The sequence below is a fragment of the Pinus tabuliformis genome, chromosome 5_2, assembly GCF_031772625.1.
Source record: "Pinus tabuliformis cultivar Carrire ecotype Pingquan chromosome 5_2, CPIR1, whole genome shotgun sequence".
In the NCBI taxonomy this organism is placed as follows: Eukaryota; Viridiplantae; Streptophyta; class Pinopsida; order Pinales; family Pinaceae; genus Pinus; species Pinus tabuliformis.
Window position 1 is genome coordinate 674750479 of NC_142306.1, and position 27769 is coordinate 674778247.

The following is a 27769-nucleotide window of genomic DNA, read 5'->3' on the forward strand; positions in this document are numbered from 1 at the left end:
TCAGTCCAAGCAAAGTGACCTGGCAACAACTTCCACAATTGTCATTCCCACGGTGACAACAACAGTTCCTTCCACAATGGCAGCATCGTTGGCACCTACAGCTCCACCTACCGCAACACTGCCAATTTCAACTGATTCCACTACAATAGCAAGCACTTCAATTGAAAAAAAACAGTAGAATTGGTATAAGCTATGGAGGAGATGTCCATCCAAGCTACAGAGCTCAAAATATTAAAGGATAAAGTGGCAAGTTTAGAAAATGACTGTAAACTTGCCCAAATTCAGCAAAGAGAAGAAACACAGAAAGCCCTAAGGATGGGTGTGAAAATCAAAGTCCTAGAGAAAGATTTGACACTGCAGAAGCCACTAGCACAAACTAAAGAGATGCTCTGGGCCAATATCATTGACTCTGTCAATGATATTTGGCCATCAATTCAAGTTATATTTAATCAAACTGAATTGGTGAAGATAGCCACTGAGGCTATCCAGAAAGTAAGGGAAGAGTTAGGAGACCAACCTGAGGATCCAAATCGACTCATCCACCTCCTAAACAGTAAGAACAGGTATGAGCTCCACGAGCTTGGTGTAGAGGATGGGACTGAAGCTATCCTAGAGATTAAAAAGGTTCTTTCCAAAATAAACCTAATACTCAACTTAGAAGAAAAGTGCCACAACATGCTGGTGGCCATTGACAAGTTTATGGCCAAATTTCAAACTTTGAGGGACAAAGGCCTTCCCAGTCCTATGGTCATCAATGATAAACTCATGACGCAATTGGACTACAATGATAGACTTAGGAGGCTGGCCAAGGAACAAGCCATCTCTTAAGGCATTAGAGCTTTTCCTACTGGAAAAGTACTGTATGATACATTAGAAAACCTCTTTTTCTTAGAACATGAGGTGAAACATCTGTTTCTCGCCAAGCCCAATTTTGCAAAATACACAAAGGTAGACGAAATTATAGGAGAATGTTAAAGGTGAGATTTCCTGAAGCAGAATGGTGGGAAAAAATGACAGATTTACTTTGAAATTTTTTTACAGCAGAAAGTTACCACAGTAAATCTGAAGGCAGCCAGGTGAAACAGGTGAAAGACAGATAAGTAGGGTCAAAGAGTAATAGAGTCAAAGAGTATTAGTGAAAAATCAAGGTAAAAAAGATTCCAACGCAGAATATACCACAACTTCCAGACAGCTTAAAGGGCTTAAAATTCAACAAAAACAGCCAGCAACACCACAATAAAAGGGACAACAAGAAATAGTTTCATATCTGTCTCTATCTTCATGCATGAAGATATTTTATTTCCTAGATTAAATCTCAAACTGTTATGAGATATTTTGTAATTATTTTTTGTATAAATACTTCACATTTTGAAGTATGTAGGGTGGATTCCAAGACATTTCTATAGACTTTTTCTCTCAAATCAAAATTCTATTGTATCAATGAGTGGATTAGCTTGCTGGATTAAGGAATAAAGATCAGATGTTTTACAGGATTCTTGTGTAAAGTGAAATACAAATAAGTATTCTCTCATGTTTACTATTGTTTCTCTTATGTTTCTTCATAATCTTGTTTGTTTCTCTAAAATCTAAATGTAAAACATGGAATGATATTTCAGAAATTGCTTGAATGCACTCTGTCTTGATAGTTTTACATTTTGAATGTTTTCTGCTAAACTATCTTATTTAGGGAATTCTTAATTGCTCCTTAGCTTCCGTAGTTTCTCCCCTAGTCTATAGCAAAGGATTCTTAATTTCCCTTTGTTCATGATCACCCTCTTTTCTTCATTCTAATCCCGGTCCAAGGATTCATAAGTGCCCTTTCACCCTGGTTAGAATCCTTTCATCCATTAGACTTGAAGATTTTCCTTTTGCTTTTCTAGCTTGCCCTGTGAACATTCCCTTTATTGATTTGGTCCAGTTATGCTATCCATTTATTGACTTCATAGCCCAATGGCTTGAATACCTAGCTCTATCCATCTATTTCAAGAATACCACCACCCATCCTTCAATCCAAAATCAAAACCCTATGAACACTAAGAACTAGCCTAAAATCTAATAAAAACAAAGCTAAATCATAAAAAGAGAGCCCTCTCTATACTTAGGTTGGCTAGAACCTAAGTCTAAAAGATTGGTTTGTGGTTACCTTGGATGATTCCTTCTTTTGATAACTTCTAGGGAAAACTTCTGAGTGATAATATCTCTGAATCATGTGTTCGGTGTATTACATTTACAAGGCAGAAGACTCGACTTCCTATGGATAAAGGATTGAAAACCTAGTGGGTTCTTCCTTTATATATGTGACAGCATAGGGAGCACAAGTCTGTACTAGCTTTGTCTAATGCCGAAGTGAATGATAGCTGCTAGGTTTAAAGACGTCGGAGCACGTCTCTAGCCTAGACCTCTAAATGTGAGCATTTAGTTTCAAATGTGCCTTAGGTTAATTGAATATATTTTAAAGGTTGATCTTGAAATTAAGTCTCAGTTTTTAGGCCCTATCGATGTCACCTGAAAAACTCTTAAGTGCAGCTATATGAGACAAAACCCTTTCAATTTGATGAATGCTTACACTAATTGAGAGAAGAGAAAACAATCAATGCAACAAACAAGCAATTGAAAGTAAAATGTCTCTTCACTACTTCACTTTTCAAAACAAAATAATAAAAATTATTTCCACTTCCTACTCTTCCTATCAGATGCACTTCAACTAGTCCTTCTAATTGTAAAAGAAGTTCATTTCATTTCAAATGCTCACGATGATGTAATTCTAGCTTTCAATGATGCTACTTAATGCAACATATCAATTAAACAAACTAGAATGATGTATTTTCTTCAATGGAATGCTAAAATGGATCTTTCACATAAACATTTCAATGAATATTTCAAAACAACCAAACATCAATCAAATGCAAAGCATGATAAAAAGAACTCCTTTCAAACCAAATGCAAAGATTCAACCGAAACAAACCGAGCAATGTGATCTATGCTCAGAAAGAGATGTTCAACGAGAGAAGAGTAAATGAAACTTTTTCACTTGTTCAATTGAAACCAAAGAAAGATAGATGCAAGGACTAAAAATGAAATGCACGAAGCAGAAAACCAACAATCTTGACTTGATGAGTAGGCAAACAAATGAATGGACAATGACCTAGATTCCCTAGGAACACAAACCATCCAAAAAATCAAAAAATCAAGTAAGGCAATCTCAAACCAATTAAGCAAACAATTCAAGCTAACAAAGCATTCTAGCCAGGGAGAATAAAGGCAAACAAGCTAAGAATCAGAATCTATGAGGACAAGACACACTGGCAATGATTTAGGAGAAACCCCAATTTTAACCTACAGACATCGGCACGACTGTCTAACTAGCGGCATGCGCCAGAAGGGGATGTGGCGTGACTGTTCAAAGGGAACTCGCGTTGGTCGGCACTACTATTAGAAAATTAACAATGCTGATCGAGGGATTCAAAGAAAAAATAAAAATTTTAACCAAAACTAGACCTGTCACTCTAAATTCAAGAATCAAAGTAGTAGATGAATTGAAGTATAGATTACCAAAGAGAAAGAATGAAACAAGAAAATTTGTCACAAATCATGAAATGAAAAACAATCCAAAGAGAGGGATGGTTCCCCAGCGGAGTCGCCAATTTTTGGAGTAGTAAGTATCCTCTCTGCGGACAGAGATGATCCCTTTAGCTCAAGAGAGTGGGTCTACCCACAAAAAAGACAATCTAATGTAAGTTTCGTTAGATTACAACCGAATAAGAGGGCCTACCTCTTATAACGCTAATCCACTTGATGGTGATCTTGCTTCCTTTCTCCAGCTTCCTTTCATTTCTTTCGTTCAAGTACCTGAAACAAACATGCAAGAAACAAAAACAAACGTGATAGAATAAAATCAAATCCAATCTACCTAAAAGATCAAGGAGTTATAAGCTATCAAATTTAATATTGTAGTGGATATAGGAAATAAACCATTAGTTGTATTAAAATAAACTTCAAAGAGAAATACAACAGAAGCCTTGATGTTGCAGGTTTCCTTCGACATGTCCGGGTTCCAACACCACTATTAGCATCTCATGATTCACCCTCAAAACAATGGAAGTTCAAGGCCTCTTCCTCTTTTCTCCAAACCAAACAAAACTACAAGCTTATTCTCCCTTCACAAACACAAACTAGAAGGCTAAAGTTCTCAAGATGGATATCAAGAATTGCATATTATTTCAGCCCTTTCGTTAGCTAGCTGAGGTTTGGAAAAGGATGATTTTATATAGCTTTGATAGAGGGGAAATAGATCCTCTTATGATGGAAGAGGTCTTATCCCTTTTGGTTTGTTCCATTTTAATACGGGAAAAGAGCCCAAACAGTGTCTCTCGGCTCTATATTGCTTAACCATTTACCTGACTTTCGTTCACAAAGCTTCTAGACCTAGAAGCTTCAGCTCCATTTTTATAAACTTTCCAAAATAGGGTCGGCGCGGGTCATGAATGGATTATCGACGCTATTCGGTGCTAGGCCCAGTGTTAGACTCTACAAATCAGCACATGGAAGAAACTGAGTGGTAGCGCTAGTCTTGAAAACTGAGTTTGAAGGAATATTATTGGGAAATGATGTAAGAAGGAAATGTTTTATAGATGAAGAGGGATGTAAGGACATGTTCTTCATGACAGGGAGACACATGAGGGTCATTGTAGAGGTCCTCCAGGATCAAGGAATGGGGAGTACAGGGATAGCGACAAAATGTTGTGTAATAGTGTGCCAATCAACTTGTCTTGATTTATTCTCAAGCGTGTACCTTATATGAGATCATTCCTAATGCTCCTTGGCCATTGAATAATCCTATGAATCACCAATCTAGGACCCATGCCCATGGTGTAGTGGTGTCTATACCATTAGGAAACATAGGCCAACTAGTCTCATAGATGGGCCAAATTAATATCTCTTCTAGTGCTTCAACTGGTAAGCCTTGCTCTCAAACTCCTAATTCTCTTGTACCCACCTTTGAGGTGAGCTTTGTTTAGTTAAAATCGATAAAGAAACCTCAACAACCAGGAGGTAAGAAGAGAAAGAACAAGTCTATCAAAACTTCGAATGAGGAACAAGGAACATCATAAACCCAAGAGATCATTGGGGGTGGCACCAAAGAGAAGAAGAATGAAAATCATTTTCCTTACAAGATTTGTGGGGAATCCATCTTATTCATGAGTGCCATTATATTGATAGGATTCATCAATATTCCTCACAATAATCTGCTAATTTTCAACCCACACTTTTTACGAATATTTTTTTGGACCAACACCAGCAGATGGTCGTAAACCCTCCATTGTCTAAAAAATGGGGCGATGGGGGCAACTCTTCTAATACTACCTCATCATCATCTATGCAATATATCTTTATGGTGGAACAATGTATTCATGTCACAACCAACACACACAATTATGAGAATCCTATGAGTGGCACTTCTACCTAAGAGCTCATTAATCCACCTCCACCTGATGGCCTTATTCATTTTAATAAGCCATCACTGAACATTGTGTAACACCCTCCTAAAGGCACTCTTTAAAAGACTATGCATAATCCTAGTGTGAGGGCCGCTCATAACTATAGTATTGTCTAGGATTTGGCCCAAACTTCAGCTGCTATGTATGCACTTGAAGTATTGTAAATTTTCCATGTCTTCAGACAATGTGTTCATGAGAAAATCTTGGATGAGGGGAAAACTACACGTATTATGTCATCGAATTTTTGGAAGGCTCTCAGTTCACCAACTTTGTCTCTACCTAGATCCATGTGAAATGGTTTTGATGGGCATACATTATAGCCTCAAGGGATGCTCTCCACTTCACCTGTTTATCTTATGGGCAAAACAATCTTAATTGAGGTTGAGGTCATAAACACACTGCTATATTATAACCTCCTACTTAAGCGAAGTTGGTTTTATGCCATGAATATTTTCGTGTTTTCAGTCTTTTGAGTCATGATGTCCCCCCATGAGGGTAAGATAGTCACCATTGACTAGATGACCTTCTTCAAGCCAGAATTATGATTTCATGATAGTTAGTTGGTTCCATTCGTTGGTAAATCCACTATTTCTATTGAAAGCATTGAGGAAGGGATGTTTCAAAATTCCTCATTGATGGGTACATTTCCTTTTCTTCCCCTAAACTGTCATTGTCATCTAACTTTATCAACATGTTCACATATGTCACATATGATTCCAATGGGTCCACTGATCCTTTGATAATTCCTTCTCCTAAGGAAATTTAAATGTTTGGCCATTAGATTCCTTTGAGCCCCATCGAGTTGGCTTATCAAGCTATCCAAATGGCGACTGTTGAACTTGAGCTAAGTTCTTCTCATCAGGTCAAACTTTATGCTTACTACTTTCTCACTTGGGCTATCGATCATTCTCATTTCTGAAAATTCCTTGATACTACAATGCTATATGATGAAGTCACCTTGGAAGCCACGATGATCTATGATCTACCTTGGGAAGAATCACATCATCACTCTTCATTTCTCCCTTATTCGAAACACTTGAATGACGACTTTCACAACCTCATTTCTTCCCAAAATTTCAATTGGGCACAAGATCCTGACACCACCCATCATGTGTTCTCTAAAGGGAACTTTGAAAACATCTCTCCTATAATTCCCATCAATATTTCCAAGAAACCTGGGATTGTGGACAACAATATGATTGGAGTGGATTGCCCTCTAGATCATATAGCTAATATTATTCTTTTCTCTGAATTATGTGACATTTTCTCCTCATTCTATGAAATGATGCTTGGCATTGACCCTTATATCCTAGAAAACTTGCTTCGCACTCAATCCATCTATCATTTTCCTTTGACAGGATGGATTTCTAGTATCATTCTAGTCATCAAAAGTTGAGGTTCTTTTCATGGATGTGTCAACTATCAAGATCTACGTAAGACATGTCCAAAATGGTTTTCCCACCTAGTTCATGTCCATAAGTAAAATGGTCATATATTTCTTTTTCTAAACTCTTAGGATCCACCTCATTCATCTCCTAAATGGGTTTTTAACATAGTTCCTATCATAAAAAAAAAATTACTCATCATATCTGTGTGGACTATCGACCCTCTGAATGTTTGAAAAATAATGATCCTAATAGGAACACCATTGTGGAGCACCCCGATGGGCTCTATCTTAGGAAGTTTTAGGCCTATGCCTCTAGGTGTAGTTCCTAATACATATGTATTTTGTATGTTTCTTACTTTTTTCCTAAATGTTTGTAATGTTTCAGCCCATTTCTTATCATGTTTGGTACTTGGTATGAAAATGTTTGTATACTCTTTTATCTATGTAGGATATGTTGATGGCAATGACTGTAGTTCTTGAAACATTTCTTCGACAACTTGGGTACTCTTTTCACCCACCGATGAACTTTTGAGTTCAGGGAGCATCTTTCTAGGCTATGTCTATCATGCCCCAATGGGGATCTTTGTAGGCAGATTTTCCTACTATCATTGCTGAATCACATCTATCATGTATGAAATATTGTGTTATTTTGTTGTCTTAGGGTACATTTGCTTGAATGTTCATTTTATTACGTAATTTATCAATGTGTCCCTAAGAGTTCTAATCCATTGGCTGATTCATTAGCTAACTATGTATTGGAATGACATCTATCACATATGTAATATCAAGATAGTTGAACATGCATGTAAATAAAACACATGGGATCCATTGCGTACCATTAACACATCCATATGTAAAAGATTAAAACTCATATGTATATATATGCAAAACTTAGTTTGCATACAACCAAAATGTATAAACCGGTATAGTGCTAAAATTGAGCTCACAAACCAAGGCTCATAAGCACATAGTACATACACTAATGTCCAAAAAAATTCATGAAGGGAGCATGCATAATGGTATCATATTACTACTCATCATCAGATTCCATGTGTGCCCAATAACACACAGGCAACCTAGTCACTTGGCAGAGGAGCCGACCCATCATGTTAGACACAATCAATGTGTGGCACTGCATGTTCCATGGCATGTCCTCGAGTCATGTAAGTGATACACCCATCATGAGCTCCTCTACGCTCCACTACACCTTCCTTATCTCGTTGCGGTTAGTGTCCTCTTCCTCATTAGTATCCTCCCGAGTCAGTAATTGATGAGCACTAGTATTGTAGCAAGAATGCTACAACTCTTGGGCTACCAAGTTTACTTTATCAACCCAGGGTTCATACAAACTTGGAGGTGATAGTGTTGTATACACAAGTAGATGTAATGGGTCCACTCTTTTTCACTACTAATCTCGCGATATACCACTATGGTTTCTCAAACCAACCTTCCATTAATTAAGAAGAAGCTTGATTACCAATGAGAAAAAGGGAAATTTACACTAAATGAAATCTTGTCTATTGTAGTAAGGAAAAGAATGAAATCAAATGCTTAAACAAACCATTCATCTAACTAACTGCTAAGAGGATTTGCTTCAAAATAATGTTAAGATCACATGTGTGTAATCCTAGTTTCCTGGACTTGCAATTTGAAACATCCAAACATTCTACTGTTGTGCATGTAAATGAACATAATAACTCTTTTTCCTTTTTCTCTTTTTTTGTGTGAAAATGTGAATGCTAACTTCTCTTGGTGATGTGGCAGGTGGATTAGGGATGATGGTGGATGGTCAGATGTCTTGGGAGGCAAGTAGGGGTCTTATACTAACTTCCTAGATTCTTTTCCCATAATTTGGCCTCAAAATAGGCGACTACAAGTCGACCTATAAGATTTCCTGATGCCTCCTACAGGATGTCCTAATGCTCTTACAGGATCCCCTGTATTACTACAAGATTCGGTCGAGATCAAGAGGAGTGATTTGGAAAGTGGTGTAAGGCTTAGGGAAGGTGTATGGTAGGAGAAATGAGGCAAAGGAGTGGCTAGGACTCCTTCATAGCTCAAAACAGAGTTTGTGAGATGGTTGGATTTGCTCAACAAGATTGGAGAAATGTTCTTATGGAATGATGAATTTGGTGAGGGATTTAGTGGAAAAAGTGATAACCATGGATGGATGAGGTTAGGATGGGATTGTTGGTCATGAAATCTCTATGCATTGTTGAAACTCCTACACTACATCAATCATTGATATTTATCCATGAATCATGTTAAACAAGAAAGATTTTCAATTAACTAAAGAAAACATAATTTCATGAGCTAGCTGCCTATTTCATGCATGGGTAAAACTTGAAAAATAATGTGAAACCTTTATGAGATCTAATGCAAGGTTGAAGACATCAGAAATGACAATTAAATCCTATTCTTGAAAACTAGTAAAATGCTGGCCTAAGTAACAAAAAACCCTAAATTCCATGAGAGATCAAAATTATGTCTTTTTGGGGCTGCATAGGAGTTCTTTCCTCAAACCATGGTCCCTGAATGGAGGAGTGAGGCCAAATCCACCTACTAATAGATTTTTTTATATTCCTTTACCTTCCTAAGATACTACTGAAGAAATGCACAAATGGAAGCAAACTAATCAAATCCACAACTACTTGCAATGAAATAATGCTAAAGACAATTCAACCATTAATCTATGAAATCAACTAAGCATACAAATACAACAAGAGGAGCCTTTACTGCTAGGGTTGGGCCCTAACCCAAGAGCTTCAACCCTCTAAGTCAACTCAGTGCTGGATCAAGGAAATGCCCATTCTCATTATCATATCAGAACATTACATAACAATGTCTTCCACAAGTCTTGAACTCGAAAAGTCCTAGTTCGTTTTACATCAAAAATTCGAATCCTAATGAGGCTTTGGGCCTATTTATTTATACAACTGAAGTATCTAATGACTTCCTTAAATATAGGGAGGCTTGGCTCCTAAACTCAAGTTGAACTGGCTCTCTAACTGTCACTTGCTCGACTGCATTTTGATCTTCATGACTCAGTTGCTTGCAACTCCAAGATAGTGTGATTTGATGGAGGAATATTTGAATTAGTGAGGAGTAAATGAGGAGGATCTATCTCCTACAATCTCTCCTCCTTTTCTCATTCGCGTTTTTGCCCCGAATTAGCCAAAATTTCCATGATTTTCGCTCAAAAACCTACAGTCAATGCACATTAGTCCACTAGCCATAACATCTCACTTTTACTCATCTCATTAAGAAAAATATAATCAAAATATGTAAGTAGTTATGTTGGCTTATGGGGGCCTGACCTAGGTTTAGAGTTATTTAGCCAAACAAATCCCTACATTACTGGCCCTTTTGGCATCAGCCCACAGAGCGTGCACTGAAGTCTCACCCGAGGCAGTATGGAGGGATGTTGGAACCAAGTTCCCGCACCCTTGAGATATCTGTGATGTTGGTTTAGTCCAACTATGTTTACCTTCATGTAGGTCATTTCACGCACTGTTCTAACCTTAAATACCTTCGCGATCTATTATAATCATCTTTCGTGCAGCCCTAACCAGGGGCTGAGATGCTTTCGCGCTACTATGGCAGTGACCTGTGCTATTTCCCCAAACTACACCACGTATCTTACTTATCTTCTTAACAGATCTTAGTTAACTTTGCATTCACTTAATCAATACAATTATACACATTCGCGCATCATATAAGTATTAGAAGTGAATTTCATACCCAAGATAACATATGCATAAAACAGGAAATAAATACATAGAAATGATAGGAAAATTATCTTTATTAGTACTTCCAATTGTTACAGACTCGACTCGCCCTATGCATTCAGCTGCAGGGGTCCAAGCACTCAGCTACGGACTACTAGGCCTCTACACACATAGTTACAGAGCCTTCTCGTACTCTACGACCCAAAACTAGACTTTACTCCATAGATCTATCTCACATACATCATATATTCATCTTCTCTTTTCCATTATGCTTTTTAAACTACTTAGAGCCTCGCTCTATTTATACAATCCCATGGTCCATGGACCATGGGTAAATCTCTACAGTCAACATTACAATAACAAAATAGAGGGCATCCAACCCTATGACTCTTTTACAAACTACACACTTCGCGCCCACAGAATGCAGAGTCTTTACATCAAAATTACAATCTTTGACCAAAATCTAGGCTCTAAGCCCCAAAACTTCCCTTGGGAGATCTTGCGCCTAACCATCCCCCAAAAAAAACATCGTGACTCGCCCTCAACTCACTTTTTCAATGTGGAGATCTTTGCGCGAAGACCTTCCAACTCTGACTCGATCGCTGCATGTTTCGCAGCGCACTGAGAAGTTGCTTGCTGTACTTCCTCGATGCATTGTTCTGTGATTGCTGCGGCTAAACTGTTGCCCTGAATCCTTTCCTGTGTTTCTTGGAGCTACGTGAGTTTTTCTTAAATGGAGGTTGTAATGGTATACGCCTCATCAATCCATAGCTATAAGTGTGCCTTCAAAACTGCTTCCTTATGCTGAGCAGCATCCACATGCTCCTTAAGCACTTTAGCCTGCTGCATCCTGGTGAGCCTCTGTGTGAGGGAAACCGTCTATGTGGTCCCTTTTACTTCATCATATCTCTGTTGTAGCTCACGCACCTCTGTCTCTAGGCACTGTATGTTTGGATCCTCCTGTAGGGTGGTGAGGACCTCGAACAACTGCTTGAACAACTTTGTGCAGTCTGTCACTACACTATTGACCGCCGCTATTGTGGTGGTGATCGTGGTGGTGCGTTGTTCCTTAATCTCTGGCAGAGTTGAAGGGTGCACCTTCAACTATAGTTCCGCTATCTAAAGGTTCAACTCTAGTTGAACCCTGGCCATTTCTTCCTTTGCCTCGTGCACCCCTGTCACACGGAATGAGTCGATTTTGCAGACAAGATCGACCTCCCTAGTATCTAAAGATATCTAGTGACAAGCAAGCCAATCAAAAACTATCTTTCTCTAAATATGCAATTATAAACAAAGGCAAACAAGTGTTTTACGCCTACCTTGGGTCCAATGCAAGTTTGTGGAAGCCTTGCTCCTTTGATCCAAATGAGCTCCCTTGTCGCGAATCTGCAAACACAAACAAGCAAACAAATTAAATAGCACCTGAAAAACCAATGTAATAAAGCATACTTAACATGATGATCAAGGAATTCATGAAACAAATGACATAAGACAATTTGTTGAGAAAAATGAATCTGATTGTACTAATTCAAATCAAAGAAGAACTTTACAACCTGTGCCTTGATGCTGCACAAGCTCCTCCCAGGGTCCAGCAAGAAGTCTCCTCTACTTTGACAAGTTTCACTCTCTTCCCAATGAAGCCAAAAAGGTATGTGATCTCTCCTCTCAAGCTTAACTAGGAAGTCTCAATTCCACCAGCATTTACCCTAAAAAATGTTCAGCTTCTAACCTTCCTAGCAACTAGCCCAATGCCTTAATTTATAGTGCAATGGAGGGAAGTTACTAGGTCCTCCTTCAAAGGGATAACTCCTCTCATCAAGGGATTAGCTCCTTCTCTTTTGGGATGCATGAACCACCTAAGAGCGAACAATCCACGTCAAAATTCCTTCTAGAATCATCTAGAATTAACCCAAAGTGAGTTTTTTAGAATAAACTTGCGCCTTTTTGACTTTCATAGGGGTTCGCACCCACTCCTTTAGAGATAGAGCGGGCAGGTCCGCAGGTAATGTGAACAGGGGGGGCGGGACCGCAGGCAACAGTGAGAGAAAGTGCGGAACTAGAACTTTGTTGATTTTTAATGTCTTTCTCTCATTTTTAAAGCTTGACATGAAGAGCTGAGGCCTGAGACTTGCTTAGGAGGATAGTATAAATAATGATAGACCCATACTGACTGCAAATAGTCATGGTGACGATATTTTTGTGTAACAGATTGCCCCCTAAAGTGCGAAGTCTGTAGTAGATGAGGATTTCATTTATCATCTAGGAAGAGTGAAGTACTTTATCATTTCGAGGATCATCTTGTGGAGAGCCTGGTTGGAACCTGTAAAAACATTCAATGCAAAATATATATATGAGATCATATCATCATTGAGGTAGGCATTCCCATACTCAGATCAAAACTGACTAGAAAACTAACTACTGCTCTGATATAGGAATGATCTTGTAATACATCACAAGTATAGACACATGTAGACACAGTATGGATGCAGCCATCTGTTTATGAATAGTCCACAGTATAATGAATACAAAATTCCTTGCAGCCTGGATGGCGGAAACTAGATCCAGGGTCTTCATTTCTAATTCCCGAAACAGTACGATTCTATCCATGCGAATGAATGTGTTGAAGTCAAACATGGTAGAAACCACTTGATTACCAGTCAATGATGTAAATTGTTAACAAGTGTGAGAGAAACCACCAGTAATGTCAATGGCTCTTAAAGTACTCAGTACAATCCATGAGATGTGAATAGATGTGTTGATGTCGAACATGTCACGGAATCCTTTGATCGAAGGCCAATGATACAACCTATCATCGAAGGCGAGAAACCTGCCATTGAGGCATGTAGATTCCAAGGTACTGACGATTTCTAGATCATCTTTCTAAATAATGAGCTGAAGTCGATAGAAATCAATCCGTCGTAGGCAAGCCCACAACATGAAATCATAGATCAAGTTTGAAGAAATTTAGTTGCAAGGACTGACTCAGAGATGGTCAAGATGGATGACATATATTTTACAGATGAATGGCTTATTTGCACTGACCTCTTAAACACATAACGACACAGCAGATGGTTTGGTGACAATTGACCCAAAGTTAATACTCAGAAACCGGCTGAAGACTTTCAATATGGCTTGATCAACTGTTAGGCAAAGGATTTCCCAACCCAGGTGAATAAAAGTGTCGTGTTCAAGAGTGGTTACAAAGTATGATAAACATGCTCATTTTTCTCTCTTTCCCCCCACCATTTCTGGCAAGTACCTCTTTATTTTTGACAAGCTTGAGGAGGATAACATTTGCTTGATTATAAGCTCATCCTTCGGATGAGTCCAACTTAGTTTAAATTTGAACCCTAAGAAGGAGTGGTCCATTCCTGTTTGTAATTGAACAGGTCCTTTACTATTAAATTTTAACGAGTCCAGTATAGGAGAAACTCGGCGTTTTTCAATTTTAGAGAGTCTGAAAAACTTAAGAAGACTCCAGGGTTGACCTTTTTCGTAAATTTGTGTCTCCCAAGCCCGAAAATGTATAAAATAATACTTGAGAGAACCACTTGATCATTACAACCAAGGAGTACTTTTCATAATTAGTGCCTCTGATCCAAAAAAGTAAAAAAGCGATCAATGACACGTCGTTTTATAACCAATATCGAATTTGAAACAACAAAAATCCGGCAATCTTTTCGTGTTTTTACGGTCAGAAAAGAGCTGTAAGTGGACCGTCTTTTTAGTTCCGTTTTAACGAGTTTAAAAAGAAAAACTCGGCGATCTTTTCATATTTTAGGAGTCAGAAAAGAGCTTAAAGGTGACTCTAATGTTTTTTCGTCGAAAATGACCGATTTCGCCTAAAAAATCTGTTTCCTGAACAAAAACTCAAACATTACTCATACCTATTTAACATGGATAAAAATGCTGCAAAAGTTACCTTTCTAAAGTGAAACATAAACAAATTAACAATTCATTTATTCAAAAAACTTATAAAAGCGGCTTTCGTCAATTCATTTTTACCATTTGAGATTTGGGTGAGAAAATAGAGCTTTTGGTCAGAAACTTCCCGTGAAGATTGCAGAAAATCCGTCCGTCAGAATCGAGCGCCGTCTCCTCCAGGTAATCCGCATCATCCTACTCTTCAATTTCATCTGTTTCAAAATTGTTTTTAGGTTTTCAATTCATTTTTTAGAGGATTTTTAGGCTAGAAACCCGTGCGCGGGGGGCCACAGGCACAACACACGTAGCCTACGGACCCCGAATTTTTCTCAATGGGGAAAAAGTCAGGGGTCCGCACCTGCCATGAAGGCAAGGTGCAGACCCACGCACTGTCTCTAACAAAGAGAGTGCGGTCCCCGCAGCAAGGGTTTTTAACACTAAATTTCTCAAAATTCACCCAAAAATTTCCATTTTTTATATTCTAATTCGCCTTTTTGTTGGATGTAGATTATACATCATGCTTGATTGGCGAGAACGGGAGCATGAGGACGTAGATCTTGTCGTGATAAATCATCAACCTTCGATTGATGCATTGAAGGCATGCGGCTTATACAAATTCTGGGCCATACCTGGCATGAGGGCCCAGGTGGACTTTCTGCAGTGCTGGTAGACAGGTGGAGCATACAGGACCAGTGCTTCTTCATTGGCGGTCACCAGATCGAAATGGAGCCAGTAGACATATACTTTTTGACTGGTTTGCCTAAGAGAGGTGAACACTTGACTCTATTCGGGACTAGGCCAGGTGGCCAGTCTGTCGATAGCCTCCGGCTAGAGTTCTGTAACAACCAGACTAGAGACAAAGGGATAAACATCAAGACCATATCCCTTCCTGAACTCATGGTAATGGAGTTTACTGTTACCAGACTTTGCAGGAGTGCCGCATTACATATAGCCACTGGATCCCAGATGCAGATGGCAGTTGACTGCTTTCGAGGCACCATCTTCAACTGGTGCGATGCTGTGTTGGCTAATGTAAAAGGCCAACTAACTAGAGACAAGAACAGACAACTGAAGACCTTTGGATATGGTGCTTTAGTTGTGAGCTTTGGTCTGGAGAGGATCCCAATGTTGGTCCCACAGCACCTCACTATTGGAGCTGGACTTCCTCGAGAGCCCAAACTGATGCGATGGGTTGCAGTTATGGCCCGTCATCTTGATGAGGGGACAGAGGTCGTTCGATTCAAACCTGAGTATTTCCATTGGTTGGAAAACCAGGTTTTTGCTATTCAGGACTTTCCTTACGCTGGGGTAGATTTTCGTGGTGACCTAGACATGGCTCTTCCACCAGGAGAGCAATGGGATGACTCAGGTAAAATCATTTTCAACATTTTCCTAATTTATTTTTTTTTGTTTTTATCTTGTCCCAAAATTGATAGTAAAATTTTCAAATGCAGATGTGGGCCCATAGAGACCAGTCACTCTCCGGCCTTACGAGAGGAAACAACCAGCTGCAGTGGCACTAGCCCCACAGGACGAATCAACAGAGACCTTGGCCGAATTGGAGAGCCATCTAGAGTGCTTGACAGGGGACATTCCGGAGACCAGCATAGATGACATTCCTCGTCGACTATAGTGCTATGTGATTGGGGTCCCAGGACCTTTTAGGAGGTTCCTTTGTAAGGTGGTCCATACAGTGGTTTCTTATCGAGATCATCACCAGTGATAGGATGATCGCCTATTGTAGACACATATGACATTTTTTGCTTTTTGTACTTATCATTTTTGCCCATCATAAGGTGTTTTTCAACCTATGATCGAGGACGATGTATATTTTGACACACTCCTATATTATACTATATTACTATTACCGGCTTATCTTGTAAAACATGTTTATGGAATGTTTTTAAATTTACTTGTATGATTATTGCAAATGTCTACTTAACATTCGAGAAGCAATTGCATCTGCTAATGTATTTAAAGATCTCGGAATATGCTAATATTCAATATAATCAAATTCACATTCCAAGAGACGCACTCTCAAAAATAATCTCAATAACACTGGATTTCTAATGGCATATACTCTATTAAGCTGTAATACAACGAGTTCAGAATCTAACCTCACTATCAAACTCCGAATCCCAAATGAAATAGATTTAAATAATAACTCAATCATTGCACTATACTCTGCAATGTTGTTCGTTGTTTGACCGAGGCTTACCCCATGCATAGATACCAACTCGTCAGAGGGCGAATAGATAACCCAAGCTGCGGAAGAAATGTTCCGCGTATTATGACAAGCACCATCAGCGAAACCAATGTATGTTTGGAGAGGCATCGACATCTACAATATCAAGAGTAAAACCAAGATAAGCAGGAATAATGACGAAAAACACTCTCTAAGCTAAGCACACTTTTTAATCTAAAACACACCAGCTAGAAAGAAAACTAACCTAACTAAAAATTTCCACACCCATTTTTAAGCATAATACCTCTTTAGGTAAAGACCATTTCTAGGTTTACCTAAAGAGACCCCGTCAAAGTCTACCAATTCATAGGCCCCTTTTGCCAGCTTTCGTTGGACAACATAAGGACCATGCCACATAGGCACGAATTTTCCAGCGCCTAATTTATCATTTGCTTGATCGTACAATAAGACTAGGTCTCCTTTCGAAAAATTTCGAGGGGTCACATTTCAATCATACTGAGCTTTAATACGTTTTGCATGAGTTTCGATCGCCAATGCAGCGTCACGTCGATTCTCATCTAGCTGAGCCAAGTATAACAAACATTTTTCCTCTTCGGAAGTGGCTGGAAGTAACTCGATGGCCATTTGAAATGATGGGATTTCGCATTCAATGGGTAACACAGCTTCTAGACCATAAACTAGTTGGAAAGGAGTGAACCCTGTTGACGTTTTTACTGAGGTTCGATACGCCCAAAGCGCTGAAAATAGCATGTTATGAAAATTCGACCGATGAATCTCAATGATTCGTTGGATCATGATGACTAGAACTTTGTTGATGGCTTCAACCAGACCATTAGCTTGTGGATAATAAGGAGTTGAACTATCGTGACGCAAGCCAAGCTGGCCTGTAAGTTCAGTCATCATAATGTTTCGAAAATGACGCCCATGATCAGTGATAATCACTTGTGGAACACCAAACCTAGCAATTATATGATTGAACATGAAAATCACAGTTGTTTTGCCGTCTGCCTCAAATGTAGGCATCGCCTTGGCCCACTTGGTAAAATAATCTACCGCAAGGATGATATACGCATGCCCCCCGGCCTGTAAGTTCAGTCATCATAACATTTCAAAAATGACGCCCATGATCAGTGATAATCGCTTGTGGAACACCAAACCTAGCAATTATATGATTGAACATGAAAATCGCAGCTGTTTTGCCGTCTGCCTCAAATGTAGGCATCGCCTCGGCCCACTTGGTAAAATAATCTACCGCAAGGATGATATATTCATGCCCCCCGGCCGAGTGAGGGTTACATGTAATAAAATCGATACCCCATTTGGCAAAAGGACCAACGGAAATTATAGGGTGGAGAGGAGCAGGTGGAGCGCGCATCTTTTGATCAAAAATTTAGCAGTTGTGGCATTTTCGGACCGCGTTAATACAATCTTTAAATAAAGATGGCTAGAAGTAGCCAGCACGCATTATCTTTTGGGCTGTGGCATACCCAGACATATGACCGCCACACACTCCAGATTGACAGTCATTCAGAACCCTTTTAGCTTCCTCATGAGTTAAACAACGTCGAAAAACTGAGTCTGCACCACGACGATAAAGAGTATCTCCAATAATTCTGAATTGTTGGGACTGGAATCGTATTTTTCGACATTCTGACCTTGAAATTTCTGGCCGAAAGGATTGGGTCTGGAGATAAATAATGATATCCCCATACCATGGATCTAAAGTGCTGATTAGAAATAAGGATTCGTTCGCAATGGGCTCCTCTGCCACAGTTTCCGTGTCAGCACGCGGGAAGTCACACATTAACTCCGCAAAAACTAAAGATTTCTTCGACTTAGACTTTTCAAATTCCAAGTCGAACTCCTGTAGGATCACAATCCATTTGGAGTACTTGCCCCCTAGCAATTTCTTGGTCAAAATATAGATCATAGGGTTGCAATAAGAAATTACTGTAGTTTTACGTAGTAAAATGTAATGACGAAAACGTTGGACAACTTGAACAGCTGCTAATGCCAATTTCTCCACATGTGAGTATTTTAGCTTAGTTGGATTTAAAGTTTGACTAAAGTAATATATCACATGTTCAGTACCGAATTCATCTTCCTGAACTAACACCATTCCAATGGTGGAATGCGAGGCGGCGAGATACAAAAAATAGTCCTGATTGTAGTTGGGAGGATGCAATAACGGTGCATGGGTCAACGCATGTTTTAGTGTATCAAAAGATTTCTCAGCTATCTCATCCCAATAGAATGGAGTATTCTGTTTCAACAACTAGGTAAAAACCTTTGTGATCTCGGCGTAGTTAGGAATGAATCGACGTAAAAAGTTTGCTTTCCCCTGCAAACTTTGGAGTTGGCGAAGACTCGAAGGAGGAGGCAATTTGACAATAGCTTCAACCTTCGAGGGATCGACGCGAATACCGGCTTTCGAAACAACAAACCCCAGTAACCGACCCGTTTCTATACAGAAAACACACTTGTGTGGATTCAACCTAATCCGATAATGCCTACACCTCATAAATATTGCTCGTAAATGGATGAGATGATCAGCTCGATGTAATGAATGAGCAGGCAAATCATCGAGATAGGGTTGCACAATGTGCTTGATGTCATGAAAAGCATAAGACATGGCCCTTTGAAAAGTTGCCCCGGCATTCTTGAGCCCAAAAGGTAATTTGAAATAAGCAAATGTCCCCCACGGACAAATGAAAGCCATTTTTGGTTGATCGGCAGGTAGAATATTGATTTGATTGTATCCGGAAAAACCATCCACGAAGGAGAATATTTCGCTGCCGGCACAATCATCAATGATTTGATCGATATAGGGAGTTGGGTAATTGTCCTCTGGATAGGCTCGATTAATGTACCTATAATCGATACATATTCTTATTGTCCCTTGCTTTTTGTTAACAGGAACAATATTCGATACCCAATCCGTTAATGGAATTGTATAAATGAAACCTTCTTTTAGTAATTTTTCAACTTCTGCTTTAATAGCAGTAGCTTTTCGCGGGTGGATCTAACGCAAACGTTGCTGGACGGGTTTAGCATCCGGGTAAGTCTTGATTTCATGAACAACAATTGTGGGGTCAATTCCTGGCATTTCCTCATATGACCAAGCAAACACGTCGTGGAATTCTTGAAATAGGGCCTTATATGTTTGAAATTCATCTTCCGTACAAGAGGCCCCTATATGAATGTTTTCAACAATTCCAGGCTTAACCGAAATATCAATAGGAATAGTTCAAGAAATGTTTCCCAAATTTAACTCTGAATCAGGATTTTTCATTGGATTCTGAGGTTCCTTGACATATTCAGTCGTAAAAATTGATGAAAAATCATTTTCAAAACGATCACTCTCGGGTAAAAACAAAGATCTATGATGAAGATCTTCCCATGGTAAATCATCGACACATAGGATTTCACGAATTTTCTCATTAGTGTGAACAAGTTCAGAAAATGTTGTTGAATCTGAGGTTGATGTTGAAAGTGATTCCTCATGGACCACATTCATTAAGTCAATTTTGGTTGAAGATGGATCGGAAAACGACTGCACGGCCTGATACACAATTTCATATGGACTCAAAGGCATAACATTACCAAATGAGTCTATCTCAAATTTAGAAGGTACGATCCAAGGATCATCATAAACAATGGTTTCTGACGAAATCATATGAATGGTTACAGTAGAAGACGACGCGTTGATAGGAGGAAAAGGAAAAGTTCCCAGTAAACTAGCATCTTTAACTAGTCCTACTCCAACATCCTTATACGGGATAGTCGTTTTGCTGACATGCTGAAGACTTTCAGAAGAGGCTGGGTCGGATGAAAAGTAAGTCAGCTGGTCTATTGTTACGATCTTTCCATTATGAGGGAACTTTATAAGCCGAAAGACCGATGAAACGACAGTTGTCATAGCGTAAGACCAACTATGACCCAAGAGAAGGTTGTAATCTAGAGGGGCATCAACCACCTCCACATCTAGATTAACAGTGTTGCCTTCTACCCCTATAGGTAAATCCTGTAGAATGCCAAAAGGATGAAACCCAAGGCCATCAAAGGCCTTTAGAATCATCGGGGATTGATTTAGCGAAGGAGAACCAAGCGATCACCAACATTGTATCGACATAATACACGTTGAGGCTCCCTCATCAATCACAATCCTATGAATAGGTCTGTTTTTGACTAACACTGGGATGAGGTAGGCATGGTGTACTATTTTCTAGATCGAAAATTATAAGGTTCGAGTCCTGAACATCAACAACTCCTATAGCCGACAAAAGTAATTTACGTTGTGCTGGACTTGATTGCAGCACTTCCAAAGCCGACATTGCTGAAGGTGAAACAATTAAATCTTCAATAATGTTATAGTTCTGAGCCGCTCTCGCATGTGGATTGAAAGCCGACTTTCGAAGTATACCCTTGGCGGGTGGTTTGATTACTAAGTCTAGATTAGGTTTCTCGATCTGTAGTGGATCGGAACCGGGAGCTGAGGTTGATGGGTTAGAATGAGAAGATTCTGCTTCTTTACCATCAACAGGACTTTTACTTCCATAATCATGCGATCGAGTCGCAATCCTAACATGGGACATCATCAGTATGGGTTCTTCGTTGGCATTTGAGGAAGAACCTATCATCTTACTGTCTTGACTTGGAAAAGGATCCTTCAAAATAGCAGGCATTTGGGAACCTTTGACAATTTTCGCAACCTCTGCACGATGAGGGCAGTCTCTTGTAAAATGCTCTTCGTCACAAATGAGACAAGGATAACGAGGTTTGCATTTCTCATCAGTTGATTCCGCTTTTTCTGGTTTCTCTTTCGAATTTTTATCTGTTTTATTTTTCTTCTTCCCTTTCTTCTTACCATCGGATTTTGATTTGGCTGTAGATGACTCTACAACATGAATATCGGTGGAAATTTCTGTGGAAGAATCTCCTGTCGGGGAATCTGGCAAGGTTATGATAGGAGAAGAATTCTTGGAAGACTTCTTCTTACTTTTGGTATTAACCGTACCAATCATACCATTAGCGGCATGAGATCCTGAAGGAGCTGTAGTTATTTGATTTTGCTTAGGAAGATCGGGGATTTTCTCGTGTAACGTAACTGACTACGTATAAACAAAGTCAAGGTACTGTGATTGAGCAATTACTTGCTCCTCAGTAACGACTCCGGCCTTAGCTACATCCTCAGTGATCTTCGACAATAAAGATTTTACAAACCATTCAGCTAAGATCTGATCCGGAATAAAAACCTTCACTAAACACCGTCGACGTCTCCATTCATGAATGTGATCTAAAATGTAAGTGGACGTTGACTACTTTAATGAAGTTAATAATTCCATGCCATTTTCATATCGGACTGGCAACTGAAAATGTGTTAAAAACGAAGTAGCTAACTGACTAAAGTTATAAAAAGTGGCTCGCAGTAACTCAATGTACCACTTGGCCGCAAGACCAATTAGAGTGTGCTGGAAAAGCCTTAAACAGATTGAATCATCTGAAATGGAGTTAGACGCACACCAAAGGTGATAAGTCATCACATGGTTCGATGGGTCCTCTCCTGATTTTCCTTCAAACTTAGGAATATCACTAGGAAACTTATTCGACATTGGCGGCCAAAATGGAAGATAGTTAATTGGATCGTTCGTAAGGTGCGACAATTCAAGCAAGTCCAAAGTTGCAATAAATGGTAACTGACGATTAGGGTCCCTGAAACTCTGGGTCATGAGACCAGCCCCAGGAGGAGGATATCCAGGATAACTAGGAATTGGAATTGCATTTGGGATATTATATCCTCCCGGAAAACCAGGATTAACCGGACCATACTGGGGTTGTTGAGGTTGCTGATATGTATACCCAGGGTACGGTTGATACTGATAGACTGGCTGCTGCACAGCAGGACTGAATTGGTACTGTCCCTGGTACGGTTGATAAGTAAATTAAGGTTGGCTTGTGACAACCGTACTTGAACCAGGTTGTCCTACAGGCATCTGTACCGAAGTTTGGATTGTGGGTCCAGACTGAGGTAAAGATGTCTAAGGAGTTGATACAGGAACAGTAGAAACCGGAGCTGTCGATACTCCAGAAGTAGGTGGGGTAGATTGAACAGATGTTGCAATAGTTGCAGTAGCCGTTTGAGGTGGAGTAGGAGGCGTACTAGGCCCAGGCTGAGAAACTACAGAAGGTGCAGAAGTTTGAATAGTAGACTGGACCAGTTGCTGGGGTGAACCAGAAACCAAGGGTTGTCCAGTTTGAGATGACAACTGTACATTCGGTTGCAAGAGCTGTTGAGTTTGAGATGGATCCCACACTAAGTTCATTCTGGGGTATGGACCCATAATAGGTTGAGAATATTGAGGACCATAACCGGGTTGAGGGTAGGGTTGATAATTCAACGATACATTTCCTTGAACATATGATTGACCGGAAGGCGATTGGTAACCTTGGTTCGGGTACTGACCTTGAGGTTGATAACCTTGAGGCACATACTGGTACAGGGGTTGACCTTGAGGTACATATTGATACTGGGGTTGACCTTGAGGTACATATTAATTCTGGGGTTGACCTTGAGGAACGTACTATCCCATAGGTATGTACTGTCCTTGAGGTTGCCCCCCAGGCGCAAATTGGGTACCTTGAGGTTGCCCCCCAAGTGATACTTAAGGATTTTGAGGCTGCCCCCCAGGTGGTAACTGGCCACCTTGAGGTTGAGGATTAGGAATAGAACCCGACATCATGAGAATATCTTCTACACTCAACGGCTTAGTTCCATTATTTCTAGTTAATAACCCTTGTTCAATAGGTTGAGGAGATGCTCCCGCAAAAGTACCAGAAAGTGACTGATACCTAGAGGGAACAGAAGGACCGCCATACAAAAAGGTTTCCGGAGATTGAGAAAATGTGGATGACTGTCTTGACATATTTAACGGAGGATAGTAACCCCTAGGTGTTGGGTGATAAGGAATACGAGGTGGTGAAAAACTTAGTCCCGGGTTTTCCAAAAAATTAGTCAATGAAAGATACCAAGCACTGCTCCTAGGTGGACTGTAAAAGATTGATTCACGCTCCCTAAGTTCTATAACAGGTTGATTTTCAGGGATAGGGATGCCTTCTTCTTCTTTCGGAGTAGCAAGTTCTTCAATAGCTATTAGTCCAGAAGGAAGATTTTGGGTAATTATTCTTTCTACCCTGGGTGAACCAGGACCACTAGAAGTTGGAGAGGTAAAACCCGATGTTGGAGTAGCAGCAAATTCAGTTTCAGGTTCCTCACCTTAATCACTAGTAGATGAAACACTACTAGTAACTTCGGAAATAGAAACAGATTGTGGATTATAATCTGCCACTAGAGCTTGAAAATCAGGATGTACCACTAAAGAAGACTCTCCTTCTTCAGGTGACCCTACTCTACTGTCTCTAGGAGTAACAAGGGCTCGTAGCCCTTCAGGTTGGCTTGATGAAAACTTAGGAGGTTGGCCTCGAAGTCTACGGGACTTCCTTGGTAATTCAGCCACGGTTAAATATTTTAACTACTTCACATGCAAACAAAGAAAAATCTCAATGAAAACCACCTAAAGTCTATAAAGAACCAAACAAATTGAATCACAAGCCTAAAGAATCTAGGAGATCAAACCACACACAAACAGTAACTTTCCGTACTGAAAACACTAGTTGGTGATGAAATCCAACGTCGCAGAGTTCAATATAGAAGTGGTGGTTGGAATAGTTACCCCAGCAACTTGCTTAATGAATAGATTGGCACAAGTTCCTCCACTAAACCGTTTTGAGTGAAGAGAACCCCCCAGAAAATCCAAGTGAGTCTAGCCGACGTCTGCTCCAGGTACAATGGGATATTCCCACCACTGTCACCTTAGGAAGAATCCTATAGAATATGGTCACTATGGTTACCAACGGAAACAAATATACCTGGGGGAATAGTCTACGATCCTATATGCACGCAAGGGCAGAGTAACAAGCTTAATCCCCTTGAAGGCTCCTTGACATAATCCAAGGTTTACCAACAAGTGACCCCAGGCTCCTCAACAATGGTTAATATGAGGTTACCATTTTTAATACGTGAATATCTGGCATCGTTCCCAATGAGGAAGGATTGATTCCCACACTGGTTCGGACACGATCTCGTGCTTCTCCTTTAAGAGGAGCTTTCCCAGAGCATAGATGTAACAATTGGATTTTCTCCTACCGCAAGATACAACTACTTGTTTGTTTTACTGTCTTGGAGAGTTAATTACTCCCTACTCCAAGACACTAACCTAAGCTATGTTGTTGTAATAGAGCCCTAGAAACAAAAAGATTACTAGATTGATTTTACTTTAAGCGTTATTTTTATTGGTTTTTCGTTAAGTCAAGAGGTGCGGAGATGAAACTTATGGTGTGAAGACTCGACTCGAAATCACTAAAAAATGCACTTAAGATGATTAAGCAATCTTTTCCCTTCAATGAATTTCTAGCTAGGAAAGAGTTTGAGAATGCAAATGCTTGTAAACACAAATCTTTCTTAACAAAAAAATCAAAAGAAGAGCTTTTTGTCTTTTCCAAAGCACTAGAAATGAGACAAATAGTTATATTCACAAAAATTTCCCTTTTCTTTCAAACACTCTGTTATCACAAAACCAGTACTAGGGGCTGCAACCAAGCCAAGTTTCATGTAACTGTTTCAGACCATACTTTAGATTAGGAATTAGCCTTCCTAATCAGAGAGGGCTCTCTCACAACTCTTGATAAAATCCTTCAAACACTAGATGGCTAACTCTTTATTCACTTATGAAAGCATAACTGGTTGGAAACACATCAAACTAGCTCTCATTGGGCTATGGAGTCTATAATATCAAGTAAACAAGGAAAACACAGTGACCTCATAGAAATCAAGGCTCTTAGCATTACATGTCAAACATATTCCACCAACACATAGCTTGCTGTATACACAGGAAGTCAGAGCATATAATTATGAATTCTGAGTGATTGCATACAAAAAAACCATAAAATAACATAAAGTATAACACATCATCACTACATTTGATCATGACAATCCTTCGAGAATCTTGAGAAGAGAATAACTCTGTTTTACTATTACTGTCAAAAAAAAGGTCTTACAATGGCCCAAAACAACACTGTTTTTCTATTAAGTATCCAACCCTTTCTACATCTAACCTTGGCCCATATATAGGCAAGCAAAACTAAAACACCTCGAGCTTCCTCCTCCAGCATGAGGGGAGCCTCGAAGGTGGCTATTAACTATTCCTACATGCTACTAACTAATGCATTAATTACAAACATGCTGAACTATAATTACACACAATCCTAATCAAACTAAAATACTAATTTCATTCTCCTCGTATACTTGATACTTTCTTGAATGCTTTGGCAGCTGTCCTCCTTCAATTAATCTGATATGGCTGAGTTACGGATGCAATGAACGCTGACTTGGGATGCTTGAAAGCGCTGATGGCTCATTTAATGACCAGAAAGTGTGCTCCTATTATAATGGTCTATGTCTCCCAACCTTCTCCGAAAGTGTAGCAACATGTTCCCAAATCATTTAACAACCCCAGGCGTGAAGTACTACCATGTTTTTGAATGTACTGTAGGTGGCATAGACAGATGTCTCTCTTTCACAAGTCCTGCTCACAGTATTACACTAGCTGCTCTGTGCTTTTTTAAAATCATCACCTACAGCAGTTTCGTAGCGCGCTACGAAACTGCTGTGTGATTTAAAAACACAGTCCCCCTCACTAGTTTTCTGCTAACACTGTGCTACATTTATTAATGATCTTCCTCATTCCAACAAATGAACAAAAATTTGCAAATAATCCTGTTTAGCTGCCAGGCTTCAATGTCAATAGCTTTTCCTAAAAACAAACTCAAACAGCATGCTCGGATTCCTCTGCTTTCTGGAGATACTTTTAGGCCTGCCGAAAGGTTCTTGTAAAACTTATGAAATTCCAAGGTATCACCTCCAGCCTTGCGGACTTCAACCATAAAAAGAGAAGAAGCTACTTCAAATACCTCTGTAGCTACATTCAAATGACCCTTTCTTCCAGTCTTTGAACCTTGCATCTTCATCTTGTAATTTCTCTTTTGCACATTGAATCCAAGAGGCTTTGTAGCTTCCTCAATTTTTGATACTATCTCGTTTGCAGGGCGTTTAGATGCAAACCTCGTTTCTTGCTTAACCATACCCATGTCCATTTCAAAGAGATTGCCAAGATTGAGACCCTGGAACATGGAGATAAGTTCAAATGCATTCATCACCTCTGGTTTTGTTTCCCTTTTTTTCTGTAACAAGATGTTCTTCTGAACCATTGAAAACAGCATCAACATCATCCAGATTTACATCTTCTTCTTCATTAAACTTGGGTGGCTTATAACCTTTCTTGAACCATTCATTGTCTAAAATCTCAGGTACTGTAATTCGTGTCTTAGGGTTTGGGTCCAAAATCCTTGTAATTAATTTCTTTGCACCAGAAGAAAACCATGAAGGGCATGTAAAATCTGATTTATATATCTTTTTATACAATGTCATAAGGTTTGGATCATCAAAAGGCAAGTAACCTGCTATTAAAACAAATAGGATGACACCACATGACCACAAGTCTGCAGTTGCCCCATCGTAACCTTTATCATTGATGACCTCACGAGCAACATAATTGGGTGTTCCACAAGTAGTGTGAAGCAAACCGTCATCCCTGACTTGTTGAGACAGTGCACTTAGGCCAAAATCTGATACTTTAAGATTTCCATATGTATCCAGAAGCAAATTTTCTGGCTTCAAGTCCCTATAGTAGACACCCTTACTATGGCAGTAATCAACAGCATTAATAAGCTGCTGGAAGTATCTCCTTGCTTCATCTTCCTTCAACCTTACATGGTTAACTATTTTGTCAAAGAGCTCGCCTCCAGATATAAACTCAAGTATAATGTAAATTCTTGTCTTACTGGCCATGACCTCATACAGCTGGACAACATTTGGATGCTTAATCAACTTCATGGTTGATATTTCCCGTTT

General features: G+C 39.6%; 1 pseudogene; it reads right to left on the reverse strand.

Annotated features, from left to right (window-relative positions):
• LOC149160915 (CBL-interacting protein kinase 23 pseudogene) lies at positions 1-27769 on the reverse strand (annotated as a pseudogene).